The sequence below is a fragment of the Podarcis melisellensis genome (genome assembly GCF_964234715.1).
Source record: "Podarcis melisellensis genome assembly, chromosome: 11".
Taxonomy (NCBI): Eukaryota; Metazoa; Chordata; class Lepidosauria; order Squamata; family Lacertidae; genus Podarcis; species Podarcis melisellensis.
This window is the reverse complement of record NC_138543.1, coordinates 38,317,059-38,333,094: the sequence shown is the minus strand read 5'-3', so window position 1 is coordinate 38,333,094 and position 16,036 is coordinate 38,317,059. Positions and strand designations below refer to the sequence as shown.

The 16,036-nt window shown below is 41.8% G+C and overlaps 1 long non-coding RNA gene across 1 annotated transcript; it reads right to left on the bottom strand.

Moving 5' to 3' along the window:
- Window positions 1-3,481: 3,481 nt before the first annotated feature.
- Window positions 3,482-15,474, bottom strand: LOC309380817. Its single transcript, XR_014173158.1, has 3 exons — window positions 14,923-15,474; window positions 14,220-14,413; window positions 3,482-3,662 (listed from the first exon to the last, which is right to left on the bottom strand). It is a non-coding gene; the product is annotated as an uncharacterized lncRNA (long non-coding RNA).
- Window positions 15,475-16,036: the final 562 nt, after the last annotated feature.

The following is a 16,036-nucleotide window of genomic DNA, read 5'->3' as shown; positions in this document are numbered from 1 at the left end:
AAATAAAACAGAATACAGCAAATGATACGTCCAAAATATCCATACAATGTCTTGTGCTGTCCAGCACAGGCTCAGCATTTTACAAAATATGTAATAATCCAAACAGACCTAAAAGCAAAGGTCTCTCTCTCTCCACAGCCTGCATTCCAGCCTCGAGGCTGTTTACTCTTCTTTCAGGAGAGCTTCATTTTACATCTTCACTCCATTGAGTTTGGGAGAAAGACTCAAAGGTAACTCCCTTCAAAATGGAGTTTTTGCAACCCAATACCTCTCACATGATCTAAGGTTACAACACTCACATGTTAGCTACCAAACAAACAACAGTCAGTTACTTAATCATTAGCAAGAGCTCAAAGTGCTCTCCTTGGGTTTAATATAGCCCCATGGGGAAAAAACCATATTTAACCTTTTCACCAATACTCATTTAGGCATTCTCGTTTTAAATCTTCATTAGTACACATTTTTTTAATTTCTGTGTGAATTAAATCTATTATACTTAACAACATCTGTGGAATAGCCACTCACTTTTTATGAGGCATCTGCATGAGTTTGGGAACAAAAATCCTCTCTCATTTTTCTCTTTTCTCATGAGCTCCTGCACTATGAGTACACAGTACCCAAGGATGGCCAATTGACTTTGGCCCTCCTAGTCAATAAACATACAATCCTAATAAATTTAATTAATAAGAACTTGTTGATCTTTCACAACACCAAAAATTGGCTGTGTCTCTGCCTAATGGTAGGGCCAAGCTGGCTCAGCTTATTGCATGGCTAATTCTGGCCACCTATGACCTGCATAGCCATTTCCTCTTCTATGATCTTTCTAAATACATCTTCCTTTCTTTTTCAATCTGAAGGAACATTCAACTTTATTGTTTGGGTATCCATCTGCATCTTGAAGTGGCACAGTCCCAGATGAGCTGTACTTTGCTTTTCTTCTAAGCATGTAAAGATCAACAGAGAAGAATCTCAAATGTATTTCCAAACCCATGTATCGCAGGGGGGATCAACACTGCATTTTCCTTCCAGAAAGAAATACGAACAAAATTAAAATTAACCCTATTCTGCTCCACACCTATCCTGATGATCATAGTTACTGCAGGAATATAAATAACATACATTAATCTTCAAAAATACAGATGCCATTATTGAACCTATCAATGATCCCAGCCCAGGTACAACCGCTCCTCATCAGTATTCATTTGAAAAGAAAAGAAAAAATAGCTCACCTCATTCAATTTTCAGGTGTCTCCCTCCCTCAAGTGAGGCAATGAAAGAGACGGAATTTGATCATTAAATGTCAAACTTTACAGCTGAGGGATGTTTAAGCACAGGGCTAAAAGGCAAAGGTGGCAGAATCTTGTGTTTTGCATGCAACAAGGTTGTAGGTTCAATCTTAGGCAGTGCTGCTATGAAAGACTTCAGCCTGAGTCCCTGGAGATTTGCTGTCAGTCAAAAGTGATAATATTGGGCCAAATGGCCTGACGCAAACAATTAAACTAAGCATCTGACCTCTGAGTGATAGACTAAAGATCTATGGAAATTTGCTCAAAGAAAGTGGAAGGAAGTTTAGCAACATTAGCAGTATAGGCTTGGCTTCCCCCACATACACATGCACACCCACCCAAAATCAGAGTTAAACATTTCCACCAACCACTATCCAAATGATATGGTTGTACAAATCTATTGTGTGAAAGTAGCTACAGGGAAAACTGCAAATGGCCCATCTAGTGCAGCCAGCATCCTATTCCCACAGTGGCCAAACAGTTGTCTGTGGGAAACCCACCTACAGGGCCTGGTTGTAAGAGCACTTTCCTCTCCTCCTGTTTCCAGCAATTGGTATAGTGGTACCTTGGTTCTCAAACACCTTGGTTCTCAAATGCTTTGGTTCTAAAACTCCCCAAACCCAGAAGTGTGTGTTCCGGTTTTGGAACAATTTTTGGAAGCTGAACATCCGATGTGGTTGTCGGCTATTGCCTCCAGGGCACCTGCACCAATCAGAAGCTACACCTTGGTTTTTGAACATTTCAGAAGTTAAACGGACTTCTGGAACGGATTCAGTTTGGCCGTTTTGTTTTTGCTATTTATTTTGCATTTTTGTTTTTGAGGCTTTTTCAGTTAATTTGTTTTGTGACTGTGTGGAACCCAGTTCATCTACTGATTGACTGATTGTGTGACTGCAGAAATGGATAAAAGCCCCCCATCCAAACAATGACTATCATCAGTGCAAAAAACCAATTTTAATTTTTATCATCTACAATACTGTCTTATTTATTTTATAGTACAGTACATTGATTATTGCTTTCATTTTATGGATCTTGCTAGATAGTAAAATCCATGTTAAATTGCTGTTTTAGGGGTTGTTTTTAAAAGACTGGAACAGATTAATTCATTTTGCATTACTTTCTATGGGAAAGCACGCCTTGGTTTTGGAACGGACTTCCGGAACGGATTAACCAAGGTACCACTGTATTCAGAAGCCTTCTCACCGTGAAGGCAGAGTATAGCCGTCATAGCCAGTAGCCACTGACAGCCTTGTCCACCATGAATTTTTCGAATCCTCTTTTTAAGCCATCCATGTTTTAAAGCCATCACTGCCTCCTGTGGGAGCAAGTTCCATCATTTAGCTATGTGGTGTGTGAAGAAACACTTCTATCTGTTCTGCACCAGTGGATGTTACGTTCTCGTGTTAGGAGCATGGGAGAATACTTCTCTAGCCACTGTCTTCATGCCATGTGTAATTTAAAACTTCTATCATGTCACCTCTCTCACTTAGCTTTCCTCCAAACTAAAAAATCCCAAATGCTGCAACCTTTCCTCATAGACGAGTTGCTGCAGCCCCTTGATTATTTCGGCTGTCTTTTTCCAAAACTTTCCCAACTCCACAATATCCCTTTTTAGGTGAGGCGATCGTAGATCTGTATAATGGCAATATGCTATCAGCAGTTTTCTTTTCAATTCCTTTCCTAATGATCCCTAGCATGGACGTTTCCTTTTTCACAGCTGCTGCACCCTGGGTCAACATCTTCAGCGATTCATATACTATAACCTCAGGGTCTCGTTCCTGGCCAGTTCAGACCGCATAACCATATTCATTAAATTACTATTTTTTTCTCCAACATACATCACTTGCTTACATGGAATTAATTGCATTTGCCATTTCACCTCTCACTCAGTCAGTTTGGAGAGGCCACTTTGGACTTCTTTACCATTTCTTTTAACAACCCTGAACAATTTTGTATCATCTGCAAACTTGGCCATCTCACTGCTCACCCCTAATTCTAGATCGTTTCCCTGATATATCACTGCTAACCTACAGTCTTAAAACATAAAGCAGAAATGACACACACAAACGCCTGTGAGCATTTGCTGGGGCTTGAGAATGGAACTGTCTGCCGTATGGTTTTTACATCAACACCTTCTGTCTGTGTTTAAATGTAGGTTAGGCATTTTTGTTTCAGCAATGATTTTAATTGGTGCATCCAGGCTTTACTATCAATTTATCAAGTAACACCTAGGCGATGTTTATCTTCCATGGCATGGGCAAAAGCACATATTATATGAAATGAACATCTTAGTGCCAACTACGTAGAGAGAAAAAGCTCTCCTTTTGGTTAGGCATGAGGGGAGCCTCACGTGCAGATTCAAGATGTTATCCATGCCTGTGAAGAAAAAATAAGTTATATAAGATTACTAAGATCAGCATGAGTGTGTATGTTCTTCCACATTTCTGTTTTTTGTCATTCTGATATTGTAAGCCTAAGCTAAGCAAACAGCTTTACAACTGCTAAATTTTATAAAGCTAAAGTTGTCTCAACAGTTATATTTTTCATCATCAACATCGTTTCACAAACTAATGGGGAACTTAAAAAAAAAAATATTCATACAACACCTGTGTCATGAAGCTTATTCTGAAGCAAGTCCCATAAATTCAAAGGGGTTTACTCCTGAGTAAATGTGAGTGCAATCCCAGCCTTTAGTACTTTTTGCAGGTATGAGCCATTGAGTAAAACCATTAGTTATTTAGTTCAATTTGAGTTCAGGTCCAGCTGGAACTGAGTTCTGGTTTGGTTCCAGTTCAGGACCATAAAAGTCTGACAAATGGTTCAGCACACCAAAACCAGCAGCTGTGTCCTGGTTCACATTTAAATATAAGGCTCATCATGGTGATTATATTGCTGCTTGCTCATATGTGTTTAACAATAAGTGTATTCCCCTGGCACCTTAGCATGGTTTGTACACAAGGACTGAATTTGTAAGCTGAAGAACTTGTGTTTGGGCTTGCTTTTTTCCTCCTCTTTCACATTCCCTTCTCCTCGTGTGTCACGCCTTTTTAGATTGTGAGCCAGAGGGCTGGGTCTGTCTTAGCGCAGGCGACTGTCAACTTGCATTCTGTGGATAGTGCACAAAGCCAAAATTGTGTATAGTCAAAACACCTTGGGTGCAATGATGAGTTGGCTTGCCAAAAAAATTTTCCCAGACACCTGTCCCCTTTTCATTTAAAAAATGTCCAAGCATGTAAATCTGAATGCGCACAAGTTCAATGCACGTCAGTTGCAACTTACTGGTACTGATTTTGTAAACCACTCTTGAGAGCTTTTTTAAGCTAAATGGGGGAGGATAAATGCTTTGAGAGAAGGAAGAACTAAGGCAGGCTTCCTCAAACTCGGCCCTCAAGATGTTTTGAGACTACAATTCTCATCATCCCTGACCATTGGTCCTGCTAGCTAAGGATCATGGGAGTTGTAGGCCAAAAACATCTGGAGGGCCGAGTTTGAGGAAGCCTGGACTAAGGCGATAGGAACAGCATGGTGAACTGAGTCTGTATGGCTCATTGTAAGCCCTGCTTGTTCAACAAACCTGTTTCTTGGTTGATAGCAGGTAATGGTTTCTATGGAAATGGGGGGGGGGTTTGCAGCGGATTACAGCAATGCAGTTAAATATCACCTAAAACATTTAATAACAGATCATACAGTATTTCTAAACTAATAGACTTTCTAAAGCCATAGAGCTAGAACACTTTCATGACTGAGTTAACTCATCTTTACTCATTCTCATGGGAAAGTGTCAAAACAAGTAATAACAAATTTATAACTGAAGAAATCTTACGGCATTTCCTCACACACAGAGATGGGATGTTGTGAATGCTTTGTGCTGTTGAGCGAACCACCAATGTCTACATCTCAAAAGTGATTGGTATTTGATACACTTATTAGAACAATTACCTTAAAAACCACGGAAAGTATGAGTTTGCAATGTGGTCCTCTTGAAAGGGAGGAGGGGGAAAGTGGTGTGTCAGAGGTGGGTTAAGAGAAAACACACAGCAGGGAGACAAAGCACCTCATTCATGGTCTTCTGCTTGACAGCGATCAGACATGGGTGTCAGCCAACATATATTAATTAATATTGAAACAAACCTCCAGATAAAGGCTCAAAGAAAACCAATATGGGGGTAGATCTCCCAGAATGATTTCAGTAGCAGTGTCAAACTGATAAATAAGAAACCAACAACTTGCTGGTGCCAGTGGGTATTTGGAATTTTGAAAACGGACTGTGGGCACCAGTCACAAAATGGCTGCCATGAGGGCATAGAATAACCCACAAAATTGCTGCCACATCTAAAAGAGCGGTAAAAAGAGACCACAAAATGGTACAGACATGTCCGCCATCCAAATCCACCGCTCTACAATGAAATGAGGAGAAAGGCATCTGCATCAACCACACTCGCGTCTCTCCTCAGCTCAGAACAGAAGAACAAAGGTAGGAAAACTTCCACAGCTTCCACAGAAGGTACTGGCAGGCACACAGGATCCCATGGGCACCACATTGTTGACCTTTGTGTTATATTACAATTGAATATTGGCCATGGCCAGGGCTCTTTGTGCCTCTGGCACATTGGTGTGTAGAATGTATCTGAGAGCCAGCATTTAAAATAAATATTGGAACACACTTTGCATGGAGATTAGGATAGTGTCAATATTTTATTCTTTTGGGCACCTCCTTTAGAATTTCTTACTCAGGCTTTTTCAGAGTAGCATAGTTCAATATTGATAATGTTTCTTTTTCAGGTGGATTGAATATATTCTTATTATTTTTTTTAAAATGTTCATTTTTTCCTCCCCACACCCATTTTTTTGTACACTGCCACAACATTTTCATCTGGAAGACAGTTTATACATTGTTGGACTAAGACCAGGGAAGCCAGGGTTCCAATCCCCATTTACCCATGAAGCTAACTGGGTGTCAGAGACATGGCCAGCAGAGAGGAATCAGCAGAGGGGGAGGAAGAGGCTGAGGAAAATATAAACCTGATTCTTTCACACAACAAAAGTGAGATAAACCCCTCTCGCTCGGGAATACTGCCTGTAAGTTTTCACAGCAGCACAGAGATGAAGGAGCAGGGTGCAGGTGGTAGGAGGGAGTTGGAGTCAACTTCCGAGGAGGAGGATGTGAAGTTAAGATGGCGTCCGGCACGTTTCTTCTGCACCACTGTGCTTCTGTGCCGATCAAAAAACTCGAGCTCCTCTTAGCTCTCTTAGCATAGTCCCAGCAGAGTTCAGCAGTGGGAGAAACTGTTGCCGTGTGTGGATAATAAATCAGACTGCAAGCTTCCCGCTTATCTCCAACAGTCTTTTATTGCGTAGAAAAACATCATAAATTAGCCCGGCGAAACAGCAGGCATCCTTCTCGTCTCTCAGCCAAAAACGAAAGAGAACTCACACAAAGGAAGATTCCCGTATGTGAACATAACCACACCTCAGAATGTGAGACGTCACTCAGAACTGTTTAACCCTGTAAGTTCTGATTCTCCTCACAACTTCTGAGGAGGAGGAATTGGCTGCACCTGAGTCTCCAAAAAGTAGGAGGTGGAGCAAACGATTAGAGCAAAGGAAGACCAGCAGGAAGCGGGCCTGAGGTATATCTGGCCTTGGGAAGGGCAGGAAGCCAATTGAGTCAACTGACTCCGACAGTGAGGAATGAGTTGTGGGAAGCTCGGTTTGCTGAAAGCCTGTTATTGCTAATAAACCTCGACTAGTTAAACTGCCAGCATGTCGTGTCTTGTGTAAGAGAAATGTTAAACCTGGCACTGCGTGACATTAGACCAGTCTCTGCCTCTCAGCCTAACTTACGGTACCTCACAGGAGGAAGGGACCTGGGTGTGCCTCCTTGGGCTTCTTGGAAGAAAGGTAATATATAAATGCCACAGAGAGTTGGGGAAAACCCCAGAACAAATAGCCACCTGCTATTTTAATTCCCTCCACCATGCCTCGGAGTGATGCAACGTCAGGTCCTCTGGGGCATCGTGGAAACATTTGCAATGTGGTTTACTGACAAGTTAAGACTGCAGCTTGCAGACTGGGTAAACAAAAGGGCCATGGGTCTTTTGACCAATGGAGCTGTCTGAGATTGTTGGGTACTGATGTCAGACCTACAGTCCATGTTTGCCACCCGTGAGTGGAAATCACTGAAACAGCAGGGCTTGATACTGAAGTGGCAAAGTGAGTGCTGAAGCCAAGAAAAAACTTATTGCTGTCTGGCTTTCTGCATGCTGAGGCAAGGCCAGGATATGCATGTTTTGTTTTGTTTTTTCTATGATTGGCTCAACATGTGGCATCAGCAGCTAGAAGTTAATTCAAAGGACTAAAAAAGCACGGCTGCCACACGCTGAGAAAGGATGCAAACAGATCCATGCAATACTGGTCATTCCTGCGTTTCCTGTCCTCAGAAAAGGATCTCAACTTCTTTAGAAAATTGTGGTGATACAGTAACAGATGGTGTTGGGTTTACAGAGATATTTCTTGTTTCAATATCCAGCACTCATTTACATTTGATAACGTGCCATTTTCAATCAACTGAAGATCCCTGGAACATAGTTGGGGATGTACTTTGCTGCTTTATAAATTTAAATAAGTCAGTCCAATTACTCCATAACTGCAGCCCTGATCAGTTAAGGGAAGTAACAGTTTGCAAGGGCAGCCATGGGTAGAGTATTATCATTGCAGTTGTTACTGCTTTGGCTTAGAATCCAAATATATTTCCATAGCTTGTAAATTTTTATGAAGACAGCAGGTTTTTTTCTCCTGAAGTCATCTGGTTTCTAATATCAAAAGACAGAACTGAGTGGGAGTTTGCTTATTAAAAACATTGTTTTTATGACTAAAAATATTACATTTCAGGGTCTACTTTGGAACTGGGCAGGGAGGTGGAATTGCTGCTTTTTATACTCTAATGCTATTGATCCTTTCTTGGACCACCCAAGTTAATATATTCTAAATACATTTTCCAGGCAAAAATGATGAGCAGCATATAAGCCAACTTCGGTTTTTGCATTCTACTGTGTCTGACCCTCATTTAACTTGTCCTCCCAGCTTCATAAAAGGGAAATTGCCAGGTTATATTTTGAAATTATAAATAAACTGCTGCGCTGCCTGAAGGAAACCCCTGAGTCCATATTCTAGTGCAATGCCCCATCCAGGGAACCACCTGGAGCAACTGATGAGTTTCACTTATATTCACTATCTGATTTTTTTTTATTCCTCACAGTCACTTTTGGGTCCTGAAGAACATAGACAGCAATGGATTCAAACTGAAGCTTGGTCCAAAGCTGGACTTGCTTGACAGTCCAATGCAACCTATTTCATGGGAACATACTGTAGAAACATTTCATAGTCCTACTGAGGAGGGAAAACCATTGCTTTGTGAAGAATAGTCAGGCTCATGGTGCTAATAGGATCCAATAGGAAGCCACAGCTGTTTAAAGTGGGATAGTACTGTTTTAAAGCTATAGTACAGATGGGACCTACTTCACGGAGGATACTACTACTCATGATGGTTACATGGAACCCCCAATTCAGATTCTATATGCCACTGAATACCAGATGAAATATCAGTGGAGAGGGCTATTTCTAGCAATCCCTTCTTGAGGACTTCCCAGGGGAATCAGGTTGGCCACTGTGAGCAGGATGCTGAAACAGATCGACCACTAGTCTGATCCATCAGGAACTCCTTCTGTTCTCATTGGTCTTAAACCCAGTGAGACGTCTTCCTCCATTTTGATCATGAAAGAGAAAGCTTCAGTCTAGATTTCCATTTATCTCTGTCATATGCTCAAAGCTGATAAAAGAAAGTTACAGCCTTGGCGTTCTCAGTGTTTGCATGGAAACATTTTGCCATGAACTTTCATATAGCTATATATGATAGAGAAGCAATATAACATTTGCAGAGCCTTCCTGGTTTTATTAACTCTGGGCACTTTTACTTTGTCAGCACAGTTATAGCAGTGTCTGCCAACACAACAATAAATTGTTGCCCTGTCAGTTTGTAAACCCTCTTGCTCCCAAGAGCCTTGCCTTTATGTAACAACCTTTCATTTCAACAGACGTTAAACTGATTTATGACTTAAATGCAGGAGCTTCACTGACATCACACTGAGGTTGGACTCCTCACCTTCTTGTATCTGCTTTCATGTAGTAAATTATTAGGATCGTTGCTTTAAGAGAACTTTGGCTGCAATCCTAAACACACTATCTAGGAAGCAAGCCCCATTGAACATAATGGTACATGATTCTGAATAAACATGAATATGATTGCACTGTTTATGTGTTATGGACATGGCAGAAGCTACACATTCAAGTTCATATCTAAGGAACATTTTTTTTGTCAGTGCCTTGATCATCTCATCTGATCACAATCTCTGATGACTCATTAAATCTCAAGAGTATAATGGTAATGGAGACCAGATTCAGACTAGGCTGCTGTAGTGCTTACATTATCCCTATTCAGCATTGTTGGCATCTGTCTGTCTCAAGACAACTGAGTACACCACTGGGGGCAGTGGCGTAGCGTGGGTTGTCAGCACCCGGGGCAAGGCAAGTAATTTGCGCCCCCTAACCCGTGGATTTTAGCACTCGGGCAGAGAGCTGCGAGTGCGAGTGTGCCCCCCCCCAGAGGTTGCGCCCGGTGAGGCCGCCCCCCCTGCACCCCCACGCTACGCCACTGACTGGGGGTGAAGTCAAACTGTGATTTAGCAGCACCAAAGTGACCTCCCTGGAGTGGAAGTCTGGGCAGCGTGTATAGAGGTCATGAGATGCCCAGACAACAAGACACACACACCCCTTTGGCCTTGCCAATGTGGTCCAAAGGAAAGCAGAACAATACGTTTGGTACCAGCTTGGCTGCCGGAAGGAGCTGCCGGAAAGAGGTGTACAAGACACCATCCAACCTGTTTGTCTGCATACTTGCGGTAAGCCTGCAACTTTGGTGGGATATATAAAAGATATTTAAGCTTCACCTGGGCTATCTGTTGAAGGGAAGCACCCAAATTATTTGGTGTTCTGACAATCAGGTGCACACATACCCCCACCAAAAATTAGGTTGACAAATCACTGGTGGCTTTTTTTTCTTCAGAGCATAATGAATGTGTAAACACATTATTCTCCTAATGCCTTGGGACAATCTATTCCATTAACACTCTTTATACACACTTCTGTTTCAATGCATGTTCTTATCAGGGTCAAATGTATCACACTGCATTCCTCATATTTGAAATTGAATTTACAAGTGAGTTCTTGAACTCTTAAATACAGATTAGTACATACAAATAAGTTTATGGCCTCATCATATGTGGCTATGTAGGAAAATATATTATTTTCAGTATTATGGTATGGCAGCTGCTAGAGGTAGGGAAAGAGGAAAGATTTATTTGCTTGACATTTAAATTTGAACCTACCTAATTCATACTTCCTCAGCCAAAACACAGCTGCCCTTCAAAATTTTCACTTATTTGAATTTTGTAATGCAGCGCTTCCTGACCTGAAAAAGCCCCATTGGGGGAAGCTACATCATGACATAAACATAAGAAAGGAGTTTGAATTGCTCAAGATAAATTCCTAGTGAATCACATCCCATAGCTATTGCTTGATGTACTGAATTTGTGGCAAACAATTAAGTAGTGACAATAAGACAATCCTAAAGAAAGTGATAAAAAATTAAATGTGCTCATTTGCACATTATTGCACACAGCCCAATTTTATTACCTGATAAGTGGGGAGCAACACAGTAATAAAGTTGCAATGAAAAAGAATTAGCACCCACACAGACCCATAGGGGACACAACAAACAATTCCATTTCAGCCATATCTACTGTTTGTAGACTTCGTTGAATAATAGTGGGGAAGTTACACGCAAACAGTTACACAATGCTGGGAAATGGGCTGGTTCAATGTGCACAATTCTTTTCTTATTAGTATTTTACAGCATGACTGCAAATTAGTATTAGCAGTCATTTTCTAATTTGTTCAAATGGCAAGCTAAAGTAAATAAAGAACTGGCCCTGTAACGGAAAGAAACCTTAAGCAACAAACCAAGTAATAAATTGAACCCGGCCATAACAATAATATTGTAGAGAATGCTCAGTATTGAAGGTAACATTGTGATAGGAAGAGATATCAAATTACTGTGCTGGGTTTACATTTGTGGACTAGACAAAACATCCTCTTTGTTCTTCAGACCGTTTCCTGAAGAAACTAAGTCTTGATAACAATATAATATTATTAGACAAATTACAGTAGTATCTAGAGGCTGCTGACAAGATTACAGTCCTGCTGTGCTAGGCACTCTTCCATTGCTTCATAATGGAAATCTGTGTTGTGGACGATTTTAATTCAGTGTTTCTTTACTGAATGCATGGATTATGGTGCCTTTTTAAAGAAGCAACGACAGAAAGTATTCACTTTCTTTCCAGAATTTTCTGGGTAGGGAACCTTTCGCCGCTCAAGGGCCATATTACCTTATTAGCAATTTCTTGGGGGCCACATGAAAGGGATGGGTGGGTTGGAGGAATCATGTGACCCATGCCTCCATACAGCAGGTTACATCCGCTGATGATGGTGGCACTGCCCCTCCTCCAGGTGGTAGCTGACTTCCCCTCCCCTCCCCTCCCCCTCCCCCAGGAATGTACCTTGAGAAAAGCCTTAAAAAGACAGGACTCCTTTTTGGAGCCTGAAACAAGTCTCTTCATCTGCATTGCTGGATCAACCTAGAGACATGGGTACTTTGGAGGTCCTGACTCAAAGCTCCAGAGGCCCTGATCCACTGGTCATGATGCTGGGGCCCAACTATCCTCTGGCAAAGCTGGGTTTATGGATCCCAGGCCCTTTAAGTTTGAAGTGATAACAGGGTTCAGTGAGCAGGAAGAGTCTGTAGCAAAGAACAGCCCAGAACCAGAGGTAGAAGAGAAGGCTGGAAAGGGAGGGGTGCTGAGAGGCAGTCCAGGTGTCTCCCTGTCCTGTGGCAACCAGCTCCTCTCCCCTCTGGTCTCCCAGAACCCACAGAGGTATGAAGAGGGTGGAGCAAAGACAGACATGATAAATGAGCCTCAGATTGCTTAGGAAGGAGCTGGGGGAGGAGGAGACTTAGGGAGCTGTGGGAAGTTGGGGACTTTCAGTCCTCACAACCGCCTCCTAGGGGCAAGTTCTCCTGGGAAGAATTGTGGTACTCCCTAGTCCTGTCTTCCTGAGCTGTCTTGTTTCTTTGAATGAAGAGTTAACTTCATTGAACCTGTGTGAGTTATTGGTAATCTGCTCCTGGTAAATCAAAAAGAAAGAAATGCAGGGGATAGTTCTTACACTTAACGTACTTCAACTTTTTTCTGGTCTGAGAGTGATGTGTTCCTTTTTAAAAAAATTTTTTTAAAATAATTCAACATTAATACATACATGTTACGAATATACAAACATACATTCCATACAATCCTTGAAAATATTCATACATATGGTGGGTAAAAGAAGTATCTGTGGGACTGATTGTGGAGATGTGTTCCTTATTTCTTTCTTTATTTCAGGTTTAGAAAGTGCTACAGCTTCTTAGAAACAGGGTAGACAGAAACACCACTGTTTAAATTGAAAGCATCCGTTTCTGTAATATGAAGAAAAACATTGACAATATAAAGGAATCCATTTAGCTAAATGTTCGCTGTCAGACGCATAACAATGCATCCGTTTCTTTTATTACCATCTTATGTCGTCTGTAATCTTCTAATGGAAAATAATACGCTAGTGATGAGAACAAATACCAGGCTGAATGGGGCAGAAGGTGGGGAGAGATTTGCTTTCAGGACTTAATGTTCTCTCCCCGAACCCGCTTCCATTGTTTTTGTAACAAATCTTCCTTTGACAAATATTGTATTAATTGACACTGTGCTTTGAAATATTACAGCTGCTTCAGCAAAAGGCAGGGCTTTGGCCCATAGAAAACTCTTGGGTTTTTGGCTGAAGGTCACTAACAAGGTAACTTTCCAACCTCACAGCCTGATCCTCTGCATAGTTAGACATCACAGCTGGTCAGTGGTGTAGCGTGGGGGGTGCCAGCCGCACCGGGCGCAACATCTGGGGGTTAGGGTTAGGGGGCGCAAATCCACAGGTTAGGGGGCGCAAATTACTTGCCTTGCCCCGGGTGCTGACAACCCACGCTACGCCACTGGAGCTGGTTCAAGACATTTTGTTGCCAAAGGCAAAGCATCAAACTCCTGCCCCACAAATCAAGATGCAAAGCACCCAATGCTAGTTGTATTTTTTTGGCTCCTGAGGCAGAAAATTCCACAAGTGCCTCTCCCCATCCCTGGAAGTAAACAGTGCAGTAATGATTATGTTTAATAGAAGAATATTGTTGGACTCCAACTCCCACCAGCATGTGCAATGGTCAGGGAAGATGGAAATTCAGCAGCAACTTGAGGCTCACAGTTTCCCCTGCCTTTGTCATAATGGGTTGAGGCTTTCTAACCCCGCTGCCATTGATGTTTAGTGGAGACCACATATCTTAATAAAAACTCAGGAATTACACCAGCAATCCAGGTTGCAAATTTAAATGGTTCATCAGAGTATGAGCCAAGGACCTAGATTTGTGGAACGGGTTAGAAAACAACAGGATCTTGGACATTCAAATTGTGTTTCTCTTTAACCCTGAACTAATCATACCTACTTTATTTTCTGCTGTTGTACCATTCAAAGTTTTAACAAGCAATTGATTTTTATTTTCTAATTCAGACTAACGATGTTTGCATTCCTGACTATACACCATGAAACTTTAAACTTACTGTCAGTAAAACTGATTAGACAAATAAATGCATTTTATTCCTGTCTGGGAGCAGAATATCAAAACCTTAAAGGCTTTGGAAAGCCAGCTTTTATTGGGCCTTAAGCTGCAGTCTGAAACATACATACCTGAAAATAAATTCCATTGAAATCAACGAGCCATATCCAAGTGCTTCTTTCCATTCACAGAAAGCTCTTTGATCCAATGGAGGCTTCCATGAATGGAGGGGGACAGAGGTGATCTTCACTGAGTCCCTCTTCTAACGCTTCAAAATCTGTGGATTTGGGATCCCAATGGAACAGCATGGGAGGTAGCATCGGAGCTGTAAGAGAATTTGCAAAAATTATTCCCTTCCCATTCTGTTCATGGAAGTCGCCACTGGATCAAAGACTTCCATGAATGGGAGTCACAGTTGGATGCAAACCAATGTGCCTTAGAGGCAATTTACAGATGCATAATCAGCCAGTAATTAATTGCCAAATCAAGAGTCAAGTGGTGATCTGAGCTGCCTGTGTGAATGAGCCATGCCAGCATTAAAATCACTCTACATTTCATCTCACCCAGTGTCAGCTCAAATGCAATGTGCCTTCCAAGTGGAGCCATTCACACAACTATTATTTATTTAAGAGGATTTATACCCTGTCCTTTCAATGTAAACACATTGCTCAGGGAAGCTTAAAACAAGTTAAAAGCAGCACAGTGAAATGATTAATCTCAAGACACAGCAGATAAAAAAAGCACTGAAATTCCACAACTTGGCAGGTTAAATGTCTGCTGTAAAAAAAATGTCTTAACTAAATAGCTGAAGGTTAGGAGATAGTCCAGGAGCACCTCTTGAAATATGGAGTTCCATAATCAAGAATCAGCTACAGAGAAAGTCCACTCTGAGATCCCAACCAACCACACCTCTGTCAATGTCATGGCACAGAGAAAAGCCGCCTTTGCAAATCATAAAAAAGGCTATTACAGGAGACGATATCCTGAACCCAAATCACTGAGGGCAGGGATGGGGAGCCTGTGGCCCTCCAGATATTGCTTGCCTTCAACTCCTCTCATCCTTGACTACTGGCCATGGCGTCTAGGACTGATGGTGGCTGGAGACCAACAGGTTCTGGAATGTGGGATGTGAAACACAAGAGCAGTCAAGTACAACATCCCTAGAGTGGACATAAAAGGGGATGTCTGGACCAGCCAGTCGGAACTTCCTGTTTCTCCTAAGCTGGGACAGACTTCCTCTGCATGTGACTAGAGGTGGGTGTGACCTCACCTGCCCAGGTAACAAAAGAGAAGGACTGGTCAGCCATCTCTCTCTCTCTCTGACTACACTAGTCGAAGGAGCAACATCTGCTTAGCCTAAGATGTTCTCTTGGCTGGAAGATGTTCTCTTTGTCTCTTGGACAAAGTGACTGTCTCCTTATGGGATAGTTTCCAGGTATATTACTTCTGTAACTTAAAGTCTGCCTTCTAGGATCCAATTGTGAACAGAAAAGGTGAGTAAACTCTTCTCATACTTTTATAGAAGACTGTGTCGTGTCTATCTTTTTATGAGGAACTAAAGGGGAAATAACCAAAAGGAAAACTTATTATAGAGGCTTTAGCGAGCCTGAGCAAACGTATCTGCTGTGCAAGTTTAAAAAGGGGAATGTTACTCTGCTAAACTGTAGAACTTGTTAACACAAGTTGGAAAAGATAGAATCAAACAATATATTCTCTCCTGCATCCCTGAACATTCCCATATGGAAGGGCACAGAATAGCCACACCTGATTCAGGGCCTTAAAGGTAATAACCAGTACCTTGAATTGTGCATGGGAAACAAACTAGACTGCAGTGCAACTACTGTAAGTTAGACACTACATTATCCCAGAATGGGCACTCAAGCCCCTGCCCTTGCTGCCACATTCTAAACCAGCTGAAATTTCTTTTTTTCTCCAAAGAGCCACGTGT